Below are 19,374 nucleotides of genomic sequence, written 5' to 3' on the forward strand. Positions count from 1 at the left end.
GGCATACAAACCACTCTACATTTTTCAGGTTTAAGAAGATTGAACAGGGGCAGCTGTCATACCCCAAAATTTGCCCTCTTATAATTACGAATGTCATTTTATTTTGAATAATTGACATAGCGCAATTGGTAAGAATTTGAGGACAAAAAAAACGCACGACTAAGAGGTCACTGGGTCGAATCCCACTTCTAACACTTTTCCCCTTTTATTAGTTTTCTATTTTTATTTCTAACTTCATTTTTATCAAAAAAATCCATAAAATATTCAAAAATAACAAAATTAGTTTTTTATTGTAATTATTTAATATTTTCATGCATATTACTTTTTTCCACTTTTTGCATTTTTATCATAAATTTATAAAATATTCTAAAATAGATTTTTGTCATATTTTAGAAGAGGACCACGATTAATTAAAATAATTATAACTCCCTATCAAAAATATTTGATTGTTGGGCTTTTTATTATTTTTGTTAATTATGGACTTTATTCTTTATTAGTTATTTCTAACCTAAATTTATGTTATAAATAGATACAAAATCCTAACCTAAAGAGGGAGATTTGGTTTGACTAAGAATTTCAACCCTACTTTTTTTCTAAATCTCCTTCTCACGTCAAAGAACAGCAACCCTTATACTAACACCTAATTTTCCATACAATTCTCAGGTTCTGGCAGGAAAAAAAGAGCAACTTGAAGCATAATCCAGAAATAACAATCTATGCAAATCAGACATCCCACCGAGCACAGCCTCATAGCAGTCGCGCTACAACCTGACCGACGGTAGAACTCCCTAAAGCTGCGTGTCCACCCACCCCCGCGTTCAGTCCCCGATCTCCGAAGACGCCTCTCGGATCCATCGCTCTTTCCGTTACAACAATTCTATCATTACTAATTACTGATGCCGGCAGTCAAACTAACAGGAGAAATTGAAGGAGAAATTAAAGAAGAAGAATGGGAAGAGATCAAAAGTGAAACAGCCAACTGAGATGACACTGAATCCAAACCAGATTTGCAACATTAACAATAAACCTTAATTCATAATCTCAGATTAAGATTTACAAGATTCAAAAAACAATAAGAGATTGAATGATTTTTGTTATTCAGGTTGTTGTTGTTTCAATTTTGCTTATAGATTGCCGTTGTGGCTCCGACGAATCCACGCTCCACGCCATCAACAACCACGTTGCGAAAGATATAATTTGGACGCATCACTGATGAAACTCGGTGAATACGACGAAGCATCTCGCAGCCTCAACCTCCAACTTCGCGCAACAAGACTCGGCAACAACTCCCACTTCGTATTTCATCAACGATTCTGCATCTTCAATATCAAAGGCGCATCAATCCGTTGCTTTCATCATCATCTACGAAACATCAACAACAACTCAGACCGGGCAACGACATCGAACCTTCATCTTCATCTATCCATCGCACCTGTTCATCACGTCACAGCATCATCGTGAACAACAATTCGCAGCGGCATACTCACAAGATCGCCGCCTCTGGTCTTCGAGCAACCTCCGCCGCGAACCCGATACGCCGCTCAAGGTACGATCTCTCCATTTTTCACTTTATTTTAATTGTGATTTTGGGGGTTTTGCGTACGGTTGTGATTTTAAAATCTTTCATGGTGATTCAATTCTAGACATTTATGATGAAGAAGAGATAGAGATAGAATGGGTGGTAAAGAGAATATGTTGGCTACCTTCCGTGGATCTGTATAGTTGTGTTGTTTGTTTAAATTTTTTGTTTTATTTTTATTATTCTATTACCAAGTGTCATACAATTATTGGTGGGTCAATGTGGTGTTGAATTATTCTACTTAATGGTGTTAATTTTGTTTAGAAAAGAGAGAGTACTGTGCGGTAAAAGATGCAACATATTTTGGCCTTTCATATAGGTGTCTCTTTCAATTTAATTTAATTATAATTCAAGTACTAACTTCATTCACATATTAACAATTAGACTTTTTTATTCTGATGTTATGATATAAGTGTATGTCACATGTATACCTATAAGATAATTAGTTAAATTTGTTTTTTTTTTTGAGTTAGTTATTCAGCATATTTAATTAATTTTCTCATAATTGTAATTTTCCTATTAATCTAACATTGTTATGAGTCACTGACTAATAAAAAGAACATTTTATTCATTACCTTTAGAATTAATTTAGTTTGCATTGGGTTTTTATTTTTATTAATTTAGGCTATTCATATACGTTCAAAAACACAAAAATATTTTATTTAGTTAGATTAATTAGATTTTATTTCTCAAATAGAAAATACCAAAAATATTTATTTCATGTATTAAATTTTAGTTTCTTTTGCTTAATTTTCGATTAACATTTGTTCATAGTTCCACTGATTTCCTCATACATTATTTTGTGTTACTAACACTTCCTTGTTTTGCGAGGTACCACACTTGAGGCTTTCAGATCATTTTCATGGACATTTACAATTTTTCAGGGTTAATCAAGATTTCCCGACTACGCGCCATGCCAATCGAAAGCTAAGTTTCTAATTCTTTTCTTATTTAAATATTGTTTTACTTTTATTTTTTTGCCTTTCGCCCAAAATAGGGTTTGCCTTGAATTAGCCATACACTCACTGCTTTCTTTTCCTTTGTCAATTCTCCAATGGTCAGGGTCAATGCTTCTCATGCTCAAGGCAAAACTCTGCCCATCAACCTTCATTAATCGAAGCTAAAGGTTCGTCAAGTTGCCAAAGCTACGGATATTGGTAACCCTAAACCTTAACCTTGATATTTTTCTTCGTTTATTATTACTTATGTCAAACCCTTTTAAGGGATCCGCTGGTTTCTTATTCCCTTCCCCCACTATTATGTAACTGTTTACTGGTTGTATTGTTTGGCCTTGAAGGCACTTAAATTATATTATTATATTATTATTATTGTGTGGTTAGTAATGTAGGGAGTGACAAGATTAATTAATCAAACGTTAGATCACTAACAAGATAAAATATTCGAATACAACCACGTGATTGTTGCACCCACACACCTTTAGGGTAATCCCTCTGGTTGCCTTTGTTGCCTGTTGCCTTGTTGCCTTTAAGTGTACTAAATAGTCAAAGTCCTTCGATTCCGAGGATACCTAAAGCAAAACAAAATGTTGCCCTAAGTTCATTATCATCAATTCTGCCCCTCGAAGCTGCCTCGGTAAAAACATGATGATTGTCCCAATTGCTAAGGTATCCTCGCATGATGCCTAAAAAGATTAATGACTATTATATCCTTCCCTTAGACTACCTGCCCTCTTTATGGCATGGGACAGTCTTATGGCGAACGATTACTCGATGACCCTTAAACATCCAATTGAAAGACTTCTTGCCCTTTATGGCATGGATAGATCCTTTCGCCTCGAAAAGCTAAAAAAACGAATTTTCAAACTTAGGGTAGTTGCTACTAATTGCTCGCTCTTTTCAAATTAAAATTAAAAATATTTTTCCAACTCAATTTCAAATACTTTCAAAACAAGGCTACGCTTATTTACAAGCTAAAGTCCTTGGACAAAGTTTTTACTTTTTACACACTGCTCTTTTCAAACAAATCAAACAAACAAAGTGAGCTAAGCAATTAAGAGCCCATGGATAACCATGGATGCAAAGGGTGCCTTACACCTTCCCTTTGTATAACTTACCCCCCGGACTCAAAATCTTTTTAAAAGGTCTTTTCCTTTTCTTTTAGCCTTTCCTAAAATTGGATAAAATAAAAGTCGGTGGCGACTCTTGCTTACCGCAACGTTTTCATTATTAAAAAGTCAGTTCACCGAGTTACACTGAAACTTCGCGTAATCAAACACCAAAATGCGCTCGATAACCCCAAAATATGACAAATTTGCAAATTTCGGATTTAAGTCATTCGCACTTGATATGTGCATTGCTTCAGCTACCAAGGTAACACCACTATTTTGCATAGTACTTTTATCATCCTGTTCTTTGGTATAAAATGTGTATCCATTAATTGCGTATGCGCTATAAGAAAACAAAATTACACTTGGACCATAGGCTAAACATCTCAACCTTTCTGTCACTGAAGCAGGATCTGAACGATACTTTGAATAAATATGATCCCTAAACCACGGTATGAAACTTCGATTGTGCTCTCGTACTATCCAGTTCTCATTTCTATTTGGATTTAAATCTCGGAGAACAACCTTGTGCATTTCAACATACGGCTAAACCTCAATCTCATTGTGCAGAACATACAAGTGCGCTTGATCCCGTTCGACCATTGATATTGTCACAACTTTATTTCCAATTAGCCTTTTTCCTTCTTTTTTTCGACAATATGAGATTTGGGGAGTCCAATTGATTGAACATTTGACAGATATTCAGTACAAAACTCAACCGCTTCTTCAACAATGTATCGTTCGGCAATACAACCCTCCGGTCGACTTCTGTTTTTCACGTACCCTTTTAATATTTTCATATAACGTTCAGCAGGGTACATCCATCTCATATAAGCTGGTCCGCACAATTGTGTCTCTTTCACAATATGAACGACTAGATGAACCATTATGTCAAAAAACGAGGGAGGAAAATACATTTCAAGATCACATAAAGTAACAACTATCTCTTTTTGCAATGTTGGTAAGATCGCGGGATCGACCACCTTACTGCAAATTAACCTGAAGAAGAAACACAGCTTAGTTATTGCGCTTCTTACTTTTTCTGGCATAATAGAACGTATACCTATTGGTAAAAAGTGTTCCATTATAACATGGCAATCATGCGTCTTCAAACTCTTTAACTTGAGGTCTTTCATGGACACAAGTCTTCTAATATCTGAAGAGTAGCCTTCTGGAACTTTAACTTCACTGAGGAACTTACACAATGTTTTCTTCTCCTTTCTAGATAGAGTGTAAACAGCAGGTGGTAGATATGTTCGTTTTCCTTTCGTCACGGGTCCCAATTCAGTTCTCATTCCCATGTTTACCATGTCCTTCCTTATGTTGAGGCCATCCTTAGACTTTCCTTGTATATTGAGTAACGTACCTATGACGCTGTCAAATACATTTTTTTCAATATGCATAACATCCAGGAAATGTCTTACGTACAACGACTTCCAATATGGAAGTTCAAAAAAAATTGACTTCTTCTTCCACCCACCCTTGACAAGTGAATGTGCAAAAGGCTTGCCAAACTGAGTGCTCACATTTTTCACCTTTTCAAAAATTTGATCACCTGACAAAAAAGGCGGGGCTGTACGATGTTCGGCCTTTCCATTGAATGCTTTTCTCCACCCACGGTAGTGATGATTAGAATTTAAGAATCTACGATGGCCGAGAAAGACATTCTTCTGACAAAGCTCCAATCGTGTCGTATCGGTTTCATCTTCACAAACAGGACACGCCTTTTGACCTTTATTGCTGTACCCGGATAGATTTCCGTATGCTGGAAAATCATTAATTGTTCCAAACAACATCGCCCTCAAGTTGAAACTTTCCTTCGTATACCCATCGTAAACCTCCACACCGTTCTCCCACAAAAACTTTAAATCTTCGATTAACGGTGCCAAGTATACGTCTATGTCATTACCTGGTAGTTTAGGCCCAGAAATTAGCATAGATAACATCATGTACTTACGCTTCATACATAGCCACGGAGGTAGGTTATAAATCATAAGAATCACAGGCCATGTGCTATGCGAGATACTTTGAATACCATGCGGGTTCATTCCATCAGTAGACAATGACAACCGAAGGTTTCTTGCTTCTTTTCCAAATTCAGGATAATCAGTATCAACTTTCATCCATTGTGGTGAGTCTGCCGGATGTCGCAACTTTCCATCAATAATTCTTTCATCTGCATGCCAAGTCAAGTGTCTTGAATCGGTCTCACTACGATACATGCGTCTAAATCTCGGAATTATAGGAAAATACCATAAGACTTTAGCAGGAGACAACTTTTTCTTATATTGAGGGGCACCACATTTAGGACACTCATTCAACGCTGCATACTCGTTTCGAAACAAAACGCAATCGTTTGGACATGCATGTATCTTATCATAGCTCATGCCAATAGAGGACAACATCTTTTTGGCTTCATACGTTCGATTGGGAAGAACATTATCCTCTGGTAGCATATCTTTCATAAGGGCTAATAACTCTGTGAAACTTTTATCCGACCATCCATTGTCCGCCTTTAAGTTGTACAACTTTAACACCGCAGACAATCTTGTGAATTTTGAACAACCATCATACAACGGTTTCTCTGCATCGCTTACCAACCTCTCAAACATTTTGGGACAATCCGCAAGATCTTCTTCAAGCGCTTCTGCAATCTCTTCGACTCGATCGCAATCGTATGTGTCTGTGCAATCGTCGTTTGAAGCATACTTCCTATTACAACTCGACTCAGCATTCCCGTTACTTTTCTCACCATGCATTGTCCAACATGTATAACTTCTATCAATTCCAAACCGTAGTAAATGGGATGCCAACTTATTCCCGTCAAACTTACCCCCATAACAGCAACCTAAGCAAGGACACGGCATTCGAAGCGGGTCTTTGGAGTGCGCAACCGCAAACTCAACGAATTCCCACACCCCTTTCTCGTACTCTTTCGACAATCGGTTTGAATTCATCCATGTCTTATCCATGTCTTAATTAAGCTAAACAAATGCTTCTTGGTTTCTCTATCAGGTACTAAGGAATTCTGTCAAGATAATAAATAGCTATCATCATAATAGAATACGTAATCAGAATACCTAATCAGAATACCCGATTTCTTAAAGAAGACATTACCTTATTTCAAGGTAATATAAGTCCACAAACCAAAAAACTGGTTGAGAGACACTAAATTGATATTAAATAGAACCGTAAACAATAAACTATAAGCAGAAAATAACAAACTATAAGCAAGAAGAAAGGGATAGTAACCTGAGTTAGACTTGATGTGGGAGATGGGTAGGTTTGAATCGGCGTTGTACAAGTAGAAACCAGAGACTTCAAAGTAACTGTAAAATTAAACACACACACACGATGCAGTTAAATACAAATATCCACTGTACCAAACAAAACTCATGTAACTAATGCATGCTAACATAAACTACAAGATATTTAACCTTGACATATAAGGTTCATCCTTTCCAAGTTTAACCTTGACATATAAGGTTTAAGGAATTATCACTAGAAACAAGATATACATCTATACCTCTATCATTTTTATTCGCATTGTCTTCCTATCTTTCCTCATAATAATACCTTTTGAGGAACATGTAATTTATTTTTATGTACCCCACCTTGCCATAATTATAAGACATAATTTCTTTTCTAATTCGTGACTTGTCGGAATTCTCAAATTCGTAACACTTATGTAAATTCTTAGTTTGGCCTCTCTCTTATGACTCTATAACTATAGCTTCATACTAATTATGATTGACAATTAAACAACACTCCTTTCATCTAAAATCTTCATTAAATATTATATCTTCAACAGTTGACATTACTAGCTTTTCATTTAGATACTACGTTAAAATAATGCTTTAAGAACACTCCTTTAAGAGTGTTCTTTTTTACATTACCATCTTCTCATTCTAGATTAATAGATTTACTATTTGAATCTTTAGATGATGGACTAATGATGGTTTAAGCTTCTATTCAAATTTAATTTTAGAAAACTACTATTTTGCGAAGACAAGAGTTAATATTACACAACATATCAGTGTCAGCCTTAGAAGTTAGAACAAAATTATCCATACAATTAGTAGAAGTTATGAAATGAAGAAAAATATCCATACAATTATACAACATATCAGTGTCAGCCTTAGAATTTAGAACAAAAAACTACTTGGAAGACTAAATTCAAATATATAATTATAACACTGCAATTCATATGGAAGACCAACCCAGAAACATTGATTACAGTTATACAATTTAGAATCGATGAAAGAAACTCATAGGTAGTGTGTATCGGAAAGCAAAGAGTGAGCAACATGTTTCTATTTACAAACCAGAAATGTTTCTATTTACAAAGACTGAGCAACATAGTGGGAAGACTTTACCTGAACAGAAGCAGCAAGAAGATGTTGATTTTGACCAAGAAAACCCTAAAATCTCACAGAACGGCGTAGCAGCGGCAGCGGCGGCTAGTTGGTTTGGGAGTGAGAGTGAGACGACGACGGAGGGACGGAGGAGTGGCTGAGACCACGGCAGAGGGAGTGAGAGTGAGGAAGCAGAGAGTACGTGAGCGAGGAAGAAGAAGACGATGTACGGATATGTTTTGTGTTTCTGAATAAAATAGCGTGTTTTAGTTTTATGAAAATTTTAAAAAGGGCTACCAGAGCGCTTTTCAGAAGCGCTTTCATATGCCCCTTTATACCAGCGCTTTATTACTAAAAGCGCTTTCGTACCCACCCCCTATAAGAGCGCTTTTAGAAAGCGCTTTCATACCCACCCCCTATAAGAGCGCTTTTAGAAAGTGTTTTCATTACCCCCCCTATAAGAGCGCTTTTCTAGCGTGATTTTTAATTTTGTTTTTAGCCAAACCTACCAAAGTGCTTTTGGGCAAAAACGCTTTCGTAGGTGTGCTGTTAAAAGCCAAATTTGGCGTAGTGACTGTAAATGGAAATGACGTAAACTGGAAATGTAAATGTATTTAAATGATGTGTGTTTATAAAATAAAGACAATTATTAGAAATACAAATGGTGTTACACGTACATTCTCAGCGAAACTCTTTCTCTTACGCTTGGTACTTGAGTGATTTGTGAGTAATTTGTACAAAATGAACACACATGGATCCTACCACTAAGACCTTTTTTTATACTAAATCAACCCTAACGGTCTTACTCTAATGAGACGCCACGTTGCTTGTTCGCATGCACTTCGAATTCTTGGAGTTCCACGCGTCCTTCTGATTCAAACGAAACACTTTGAAATTTAAATATTCCCGCTCGAAACTCTTCAACGCGAAACAACGTGTCTTTATGAATAATAATAAAAAATATGTCAGAATATCCTGAGTCTTTTATTCCTTAGACTTCGAAGATAATCCATTTATACCTTACTTCGACTAGAAAATAATTCTGACATATAGTAATTCTAGAAATAGCCATTTAAAGCCATTCTTTCTTCGAGACATATGACTTCAAAGAACATAAACATCATGTCGAAATCTCCAACTAACAAAAAGGAATAACTATAAAGTGTGTGTGTTTGCATTAGGAAGCCCATAAGGGTGTCAGTACAAAAAGGGGGCCTCCAAGGACAATCACACATTCATTAAAAGATAAAAAGACACATGTTTTAAGGATAGATCGATTCAATCCCCTCTAGAACTCGCTCCTCTTTTGGAGAAGTAGTATCCTCCGAAGAAGGGTTGCCTCTTGATCCATCGGGGTCTCTTCATCCACCAACTTATCGTACTTAACAACCTTGAAAAGATCCAGTTTGCAAAGATCTAGATTGGGATAAAGCCAAGCCACTTTCTCGTTTGCTTTTTCGAAAGGCCTTTCCTTAGAGGCGACAACATTGTTCTGGGCGTCCACCAAATCTTCCTCCAACTTACTCTTATAAAGAGAATTTGCTTTAGCGTATTCCTTCAACGTTGCCATCTTTGTTTTCTTAAGAGTTAGTCATTCCTTAAGCTTCTTAGCCTCTTCATTTTTTATTTTCTCACATTCCTTCAACCGGTCGCGCTCTTCACTAACGTACTTCAGAGAAGCTTGAACCTCGATCGCCTTATCGCGTTGGGCATTCAGTTGGACTTTTAAATCTACGACCAATTGATCTGATAAAGAATATGCGTCAAACATGGGGCGCTCTAGCAGGAACCCCCCAACATATGGGTCTCTAATGCATGTGACATCTACTTGGTTCCCATATGAGCATCTAGCGGTTTTCATTTGGAAAATCTACTAGAAAGTCCAAGCTAGTCTACACATAACCCTTGGTGTTGAAATCCTCATCATAGAGGGACCACACCTTGTTTCTAAGGGGTGTGGATGAAGATATTCCTTTCTTGGGTGCTCCATCCAAATCAGCGTTATCCGATTGGGCATCTAAGTCGATAGTGGGTAAGACCTGTACCTCGCTTGAAGGGTGACTGTGAGAGCCAAAGCTTGTAACATCCTAAAATTTAGAATTCTCTATTTAATTGAATATTTGTGATTATTTGCATGATGTATGATGATATGTTGTGGGTCATTAGCGAGAGATATGTGATAATTAGAATTATTGGGATTTTAATAATTTAGTTATATTATATTAAGGATAATAGCGCAATATAGTTATTAAATAATAATAATAATTAAATAGGCTGTTATGGTGAGTATGAAAATAAAGGCATAATGGTAAATGTGAATGAGTTATACGAGGGCATAAGAAAAAAATCATAAGAAGGGTACATGGGTACAATAAGAATAAACCAATGAAGGGAATAGATTCATTCTGTATGATTGTGGAATAGAGAGAAAACTCAAAGAAGAGGCTAGGGCTTACAGAGAACCAAGGGGTGTAATCTCGGTCTATTATGATTGATATCATATTAAGGTAGTGGTAGTTTTTTTGTCTTATATGATGATTTGGTGAAAAGTATGATGAATTGCATGATGAAATTAGTGATGTTGATGAAATAAAGATGCCATGAATTGACCCTATAATATGTATATGATGTGCTTGATGTTAACATGAATTATAGGATGCTTGTGATACATTATGAACTGAGTACGATGACTAAAATCGGAGTTGGGAGGGTCTGGACAGAGGTGAGATCGCAAACTGCGAAGTGCAAAATTGCGATCGTCACCGGGTGAGCTGAGGCGAGCACAGGGCAAGCCAGTCTTCGGGTGAGCCTGTGGCGAGAGAGAAAAATGAGGCCCCTGGAAAATGCATGGGGAGGGAAGTGTCGCCCCAGGGTCACTGTGCGAGAATCAGGCGAGGGCTTTAGGGAAAGGGGCTTTCGCCGAGGGAGGTCTAGGCGAGAGCGAAGCGAGGTGAGCACTCCAAGGCCGTCGGGCGAGGCTTAGGCGAGCAGACTTGACAATGACTTTTCAAAATGGTGTAACTTGAGTTTCAGGACTCGGTTTGACGCACTGTTTGAAGCATTATGAAGATGACGCATAAACCTATAATATGATAGAATTATATAAGTTATTTGATAGTACATTCTTTATATATTCCCAGTTTTCGTTCATTCACAGTAACCAATTATTTTTACAAAAAGTCTTCAATCTCTCTTCTTCCTCACCTATATTTAACAATCTTATATCTTCTTCCATTCATTCTCTCAATTCACTCTTCAATTTCATTCCATCTTCAATTCAAAGGTATAATTTCATCTCTTTCTTGTTAATTCTTTTTTATTTTAATTTTCGTTTTTAATTTAGTTATTAATTTCTGTTTTTGAATTTTTTTTTGAAAAGTGAATTTTTTCAAACTTCAAGATCTCAACTCAAAGATATTAATCAAGTTTCATTGAAGTATTTTTGCAATTTTTGTTCAAAAAAAAAAAAGTATTTTTGCAATTTCATACATAAACAAATTGATTGACGTAATGTTAGCGAGATTTCCACGTGTTTTTTTTTTAATTATGTAACTTTTTATTTCGTTAATTTTTATTTTTATTATTTCGTTAAATAATTTTTTTAATAAATGTAATTAATTAATTATTAAAATTATACAATTGGGCCTGAAACCAGGCTATTTTACATGAGTGAATTGATAAAGAACGTGAACTGTATATACTAAGAAGCCAAAGAGAACCATACATGAGTGATTTGACATGCATTTTGCAAGACAACCATGCAAGAAATTTGGAATAACATAAAACAAAAAAAGAGGGAAGAGAGTAACCTTTCTCTAGAATGACATGTTCCATTTCCCATGTATACTAATGGTGGTAATTTATGGCTACACAGTGGTTTTCAAAACACCTGGATATTTGTCCCTAAACACAAGCTACACCTGAATATCACTGTTTGTCATATTTTATGGACAATGATTTTTAAAGACAGAAGCAAGTTGACGTTGTTATTTATACACTTGCTGGAAATATATAAAGGTACAAATATAATAAAAGAAGCAGGAAACATCAATGTACAAATATATAAAACTTGGGGTGTTGCGGTGTTTCTAAACGAAGGAGTCCCACATCGAAAGTTTAAAAGAAAATAAAAGTGTTTATAAACTTGATTTTCACAACAGATATCAAATGATTAGTTGTTGGGCTGCTATGTAAGACGGATTGTTCTTTATGTTCAAATTAACATTTTCTAATACTTTAAAAGATAAAGAAATTTTAAATTTTTAATATCTACTTTTGTTTTATTATTATCCTATTTATATTCAAATAAAAATCTGTTTGTGGGTGAGAAAAATCGGGCTACTTATTTTATTTTTATCCAATAATAAAAGATTTTAAATAACTAGTTAGAAGCATAGTTTTCGGGTCCTTTAACAAACATCGCCATATATAAATTAGACACATTACACTTCAAACACTATTTCAAATTTTATTTGTTTTTCAAAAAAGAGTACACAAACCAAATTAGACAGCGGCCATGAATTGGGTTCGTGGTGACTTACTAGGTAGTGGAACCTTCGCTACCGTCTACTTAGCCAAACACATTAAACCTTCCGTTAACATTCCGTCTCTTACTGCCGTCAAATCATGTGAACTTTCCGATTCTCTTTCTCTCCAAAAGGAGAAAAATATATTGGAACGATTAACATCATGCCGACACATTATCAAATGTTTTGGTCACGATCAAACTTTTGAAAACGGGAAAGAGTATTACAATATTTTCCTAGAATATGCAAGCGGCGGAACTCTCGATGATCAACTCAAGAATCACGGCGGCAAGCTCCCAGAAAAGCTCGCTCGTCGCTACACAAGATCCGTGGTTGAAGGTCTGAAATATATTCACGAAAACGGTTTCATTCACTGCGACTTGAAACCACCAAACATTCTTGTATTCGAGAACGGAAACATAAAGATATCAGATTTCGGTCTTGCAAAAGAGATGGGAGTGGAAAAAGATAAAAAACTTGTAGGGACTCTACCGTTTATGTCACCGGAATCACTGATGGTGGACCGTGTGTATGAATCTCCGATAGATATATGGGCTCTCGGTTGCACCGTCCTGGAGATTCTTACCGGAGAACCCGTATGGAACATGGGTTACAACCCGGACATGTTCAAGTTGTTGGATCGAATTATAGTTGGAAAAGAAGTACCATTGATTCCAGATGAAATATCAGAAGAAGCAAAAGATTTTCTCGAGAAATGTTTAGTTAGGGATCCACTCAAAAGATGGAGTGCTGAGATGCTTTTGAAACACCCTTTTATCTCGGATGATGAAACAGTTTCTTCGGTTAAGGAGTCAACATTTTCATCGGCTTCTCCAATTACTCACTTTGACTATTCAAGCTGGAATTCTTCCACTTTTACAACATTGCCTTACAATTCAAAGGAATGGAGTGAATCGAAGCTGATGTCAAACTATTAGATTGTTTGCCGAAAAAGAGGCTAGCACCACTAGTCACCAATAATTGTAGTTTTGTTAAACCAATTTAGACTATTTTGAGTTTATAACTCTACTGTGTACACAAATTCATTGTTTTTTTCATGATGGTTTATAATCAATCTTTAGTTTTTTTTTTTCATGATGTTTTTTTCCAGTGAATTAGTTATTATTATGCATTTAATTACGATCCCTTCTAAACTGAATTACTAAATTGTGTATCTTTATTTCTCAAAATAAAATCCTTATCTTTTCCTATAAATACGAAAAATAGGGTTTAAGGTTTGGTGCAGCATATCGGGGTTTTTTCTCTTGTAGCATAATATTGTTTGTTACAGTTGTTGATTTTAGACGTTGTTTAACTAGTGGAGTATTATGTGTAGTTGTGATTGTATTAAAATCTTAAAATAATCAACAAAATAGCTTCATTAAATATGTAACACCGTTATGAAAGATTACATAATTCCTTTTTTTAAGCTGAAGTTGGTTATACTACTACTGCCCAATGCATCTTAAGTTATACTATATATATATATATATATATATATATATATATATATATATATATATATATATATATATATATATATATATATATATATATATATATATATATATATATATATATATATATATATATATATATATATATAGGGAGCATATCAAGTGAGAGCATTTTTATATGAGAGGGTGATAAGAATAAATATTAGGATGGCAAAATGGATGGATTGGATGGATTTGGACTGGATTGTTAATGGATGGATCAAAACAATCCATTAATCCATTAACAATCCACTAAACTTTCTTTTGAAAAATCCAATCCAATCCATCCACCAAGGGATATAATCCATCCAATCCATCCATTAAATATTTCTAATGGAAGGATATTCATCCATACGTAAAATTAACATCAATATTTTTTTAAAAAAATTTCAGTTAATTTTACGAAAACAATTTTTTTATGAAACTTTTTTTAAAATTTTTAAATTATAAATATTTATATCTGTATCTAATTCTAATCAACCAACGTCTTAATTAACTTTCTAATTTTAACCAACTAACTTCTCCATAAACTATTCTATTGAAAAAAAAATTAAAATTCAATGCATATACCAGTTTGTTACTTCTCCATAAACTATTCTATTGAAAAGAAAATTAAAATTCAATGCATATACCAGTTAAACAAATTTAACGTGAATGTTTAATTAAATAAATTCAATGCGTAACAATTAAGAAATTTTAATGTTAATACTAATATAGACAAAGTTATTTAAGTATCAGCATCATTAATTTTGTTTAGGAGAAAACAAACCATCCTATGCATATTAAATTAAATCTACATGGTACCGTAGTATACTATAGTATGTAAATAATAAAAAATTAAATTGTTGAATATTTATGTCCTGATCCGTTCATTTTTTTAACATTATCATACAGGAAAGAAAAACAAATGGCTGTGAATATTGTGAGAAACAAAAATGTTAAGGAATTGTTTAATTTTAGATTTTTCATGTTTTTTAGTAAAAAGTTAATTTAATAAATAATAAACCAAAATCCAATGGATTTATAAAATGAGATGGATGGATTGAATCCATCCATGTAGTTTTATGGATGAATTGCACTAATTCATTAAATTTGCTTTTTGTTTAATGGATGGATTGGATGGATAAATTATTGGATGGATTGGATGGATATTCTCTTAATGGATTTTATTGCCACTCCTAATAAATATCAACCTTTAGATTCATCGAGAGAGAGAAATTAATAGTCACATTAATGTATTAACATTCTCTCTCTTGATGAATCTAAAGGTTGATATTTATTCCTCTCATCTCTCATTTAAAAATGCTCTCACTTGATATGTTCCCTATGTGAGAGATGAGAGGAACAAATATCAATAATTGGATTCATCAAGAGAGAGAAATTAATAGGCACATTAATGCATTAACATTCTCTCTCTTGATGAATCTAATGGTTGATATTTGTTCCTCTCATTTCTCATTATAAAATGCTCTCACTTGATATGCTCCCTATATATATATATATATATATATATATATATATATATATATATATATATATATATATATATATATATAATGAAAAATAAAGGATAAGTTATTATAGCATACATTTTAAATTGTTGTTTTATTGAAAAATAACATTTTCTAAAATTTAATATAATATTCATTATTATTTCAAAAATAACATCCACTATAAGAAAAAAAATCTATTTTGCGAGTAATTTTGTGACGTGATTATCATGTGGCAAAAAGTGTGGTCAGACTTTATTTTTCAAAAAAAAAAATTAAATTGTGACGTGGAAATCATACTACGTAAAAATAAATAAATAATAATAAAAAGCTCGTAACGTTCACATGAGGAAAGTTGAAACGTGACAATCACGTCGCAAATGAGTTTGTTTTTTTTTTTTTGCAGTGATGTGACCGTTGATCCGCACTTGCTTCTTATTTTCAATTTGATCTACCCGATTGTCTTCTCCTTTATAAGGATAGAGGAAATATTGAGAAATTTTTCGCATTCTTTTTAGATTGAGTTTCCGTTGTTTCCTTTTAGTTTTCCTCTTTTATCTGAGATCTCTTTTATAGGAGTAATTGCCGTCTCTCATTCAAAGTTTCAAAATTTCGACTTTCGACCTTCTTTTTGCTTTCCTGCATTCGACCTTACATTTCAAGGTACCTTTTCTTCACCTCAGTTTTTTTTCAAGGATTTATTGTACCTTTGTTGCGATGATCGATAGCCTTATCATCATAGAGAATGATATGAAGGATAATGCTTCTTCCTCTTGGGAAGGAGGGTGAAACTAGAATCGCCTTCTCTTCCCTTTGCTATTAGGAATTTTTGATCGAACATTATTTCTCTGATTGAATATTTCGAAACAAAAGGAATGTCTTGGGATTGACCTTCCAACAACTTTTCAGGAATTCTCCCTTTAGGAAAAATTGGTGAGAATGAGGATTGTGTCGAGAAACACATGAGGATGGAAGTAGCCTTGTAAGTTGGTTTGGTGAAAATCTTAGAAAAGTTGAGATTGAAATGTGATTTAGGGTAAATGTGTTTTGGGGGGAGGCTATTTTGTTTAAACAGCAAAACGCGCATTATTTCGGAAATGCATTTCGGAAATGTTATTTTCGGAAATGTTATTTTCGGAAATGTATTTCCGAAATATGTTTTTTACGTAAAAAAAAGGTGATTTCAGAAATGCATCTTCGAAATCAGTCTTTTTTTTTTAACTTCGAAAATGCATTTCCGAAGTATAGGGGCAATTAGGAAATTTCAGCAAGGGTGGCCAAGAAAGAAGGGAGGCCTATAAAAAATTTCTCAATTTTTTTGAAGGAACATTATTCTATTGTTCATTTCAATGGAATAATGAGTTGTATCGGTTTGATATATACGACCAATCAAGAGATATCAATGACGGTGACAAACTTTATGGACCGGTCACAAATATATTTATATTTATATAAAGTTTATTAGCATGCGTTATATAAATATATTTTCAACAAAAATGTTGTTTTTTTTGTTACTTCAAAACACTTGTGGATATTTGTACGAATTAACTTGGTAATCAAGTTGTCTAAAAGAATTTATGAGAAATTTTGAATGTGCATGTCATGATTTCATGCAGTTTTTGTTAGTGGTACTAGTTACATAAGAGTTTTTTCATTTCACTTGGATATTTGTTTATTGAGATTCTTGTTATTTGAATGTAATTATCATTATATTGAATTATGTATATTTTATTGTTATAATATAATTTTAAAAATAATTGTTTAACTTCTTTTTATATAAAAAAATTAAAAAAAATTTATCTTTTGGTGTTTTATTCAATCCTATTAGATATGATGTGAGTTGAGAGGAAAAAAATTATGATAACTTGGATTTTAAATTGTACTATTTAACATTCAATTTGATTATTATTTTTAAGTTGTATTATATAAATTGACCAAATATATATCTTTAAAAATTAATCTCTAAATTTTAATTTTTTGTATTTTTTCAATTCATTTAATTTTTCTTAATTTTATATTGAACTAATAAATATTTAAATAATGATCAAAATAAAGATCAAGTCGAACAACACATTTGTTTTTTTAACATATTTTTTTAATTTTTATCTTTTTTATATGAAGCCATTAATATTCACTTTAATATCTTTAAAGAAAATTTTTATTTCTATAATTTTTTCTATTATTGTTAGTATAATGAAGGCATACAAAAGCTATGAAAGAGAGAAGGAATGAACTATACGGAATAACAATAGCAGTAGAGAAGATAGTGAAAAAGATAAAGCTTTGATTATCCATTCAATTGAGAAAAGATAAAAGAGTTAGTATATATGTACAGGGATAATAACTAACAATTATCCAAGAGAGGTTATTTGTACACATGTAAGACTAGGATTGAAGTCTCAAGTTGGCCTATGGATGCTAAAAGTCTCAACTTGCACAAGATGGACAACAATGCAGGTGAATGTAATGACTTAGTAAATGCATCTGTCTGTTGAGCCTTTGTAGAGAGTGGCAAAAGATGTATCAATTTGGACTGTATTTTTTTGCGAATAAGACATTCAAGTTCTATATGTTTGCTCCGCTCATGAAATGTAGAATTATGAGCAACGTCGATAGCAGATTTGCTATCACAATAGAAAGATGCAGGCTGAAAAAAATTAACCTTGAAATCATTAAAGATATATTATAACCATTGTAGCTCACAAGTCAATGAGGCTAAGGCACGATACTCTGCTTCAGTTGATGATCATGACACAATATTTTGTTTCTTGGATTTCCAGCATAATAAAGAAGTACCAAGGATAACACAGTATCCAGTCACAAACTTTCTTGTATCAGGGAATCGAGCCCAGTCTGAGTCAGCAAAGGCATAAAGTTTAAGATTGCAAGAGGATGAGAAAACCAGTCCTTTAGCAGGGACAACTTTGAGGTAGCGAAGAATCCTTGTTGTTGCTTGATAGTGAGGTATCAAAGGTTTAGAGACATATTGACTTAAGTGTTGCACATCATAAGCAATGTCTGGACGAGAGTTTGTCAAGTAAATGAGTCTACCAATCAAACGCCTATAAGATGTGGGATCCTCTAATGGCTAGCCTTCAGTAGCAGACATCTCTGTGTTACGATCAAAAGGCACTGCAAATGGTTTGGAAGCAAGTAGTCCACTATCTTATAGTAAATCCAAAGTGTACTTCCTCTTATTGAAGAAAATACGTTTTGGATCTTGCAATCTCAAAGCTAAGAAAGTACCTCAACTGGCCTAAATACTTGATCTTGAAGGTGTAGTCTAATAAGTGCTTAACAGTCACAATTTCATCTATGGAATCACCGACTAGCACAATATCATCAACATATACTAACAGGGCAGTAAAACTAGGAGAAGTAGATCACAAAAAAAATCATAAATTAAAATAAAAATTCACTAACATTACATGTCGGAACTGTATATTTAACCTTCTTTAATTTATTTTGAATGTTATAAACACATTCTTTTAACACATACATTATTAACATATTTGCAAACCAAAAAAAACTAAAATTCATATAGATTTTATTAAATCATGTAAATTCTATATAAATTTAATAAAATTCATACAAATTTTAACTTTTTTTCTTTTAAAATGTTAAAAAGTGTGTGACAAGAAGTTTGATATTTGTTTGCTAGCTAAGTTGTGGTAAATTGTTTTCATCGTCACCAGGAAATACATATGAAATTCATCTCAATTGTCCACCTGCACACTAACAAACAAATAGAATCAACAAATAAGTTTATATTTGAGCGGGATAAAAAAAGTTAGACACTGCCAATGGCTTATGGGCCGAAGAACTTCACGCGATTTTATGGTCATATCACATTACCCCAATTC

General features: G+C 33.7%; 1 pseudogene; it reads left to right on the plus strand.

The window, feature by feature from the left end:
- Window positions 1-12,515: 12,515 nt before the first annotated feature.
- On the plus strand, window positions 12,516-13,449 carry LOC131633458 (mitogen-activated protein kinase kinase kinase 20-like; annotated as a pseudogene).
- Window positions 13,450-19,374: the final 5,925 nt, after the last annotated feature.

The sequence above is a fragment of the Vicia villosa genome, unplaced genomic scaffold (assembly GCF_029867415.1).
Source record: "Vicia villosa cultivar HV-30 ecotype Madison, WI unplaced genomic scaffold, Vvil1.0 ctg.001125F_1_1, whole genome shotgun sequence".
NCBI lineage: Eukaryota > Viridiplantae > Streptophyta > Magnoliopsida > Fabales > Fabaceae > Vicia > Vicia villosa.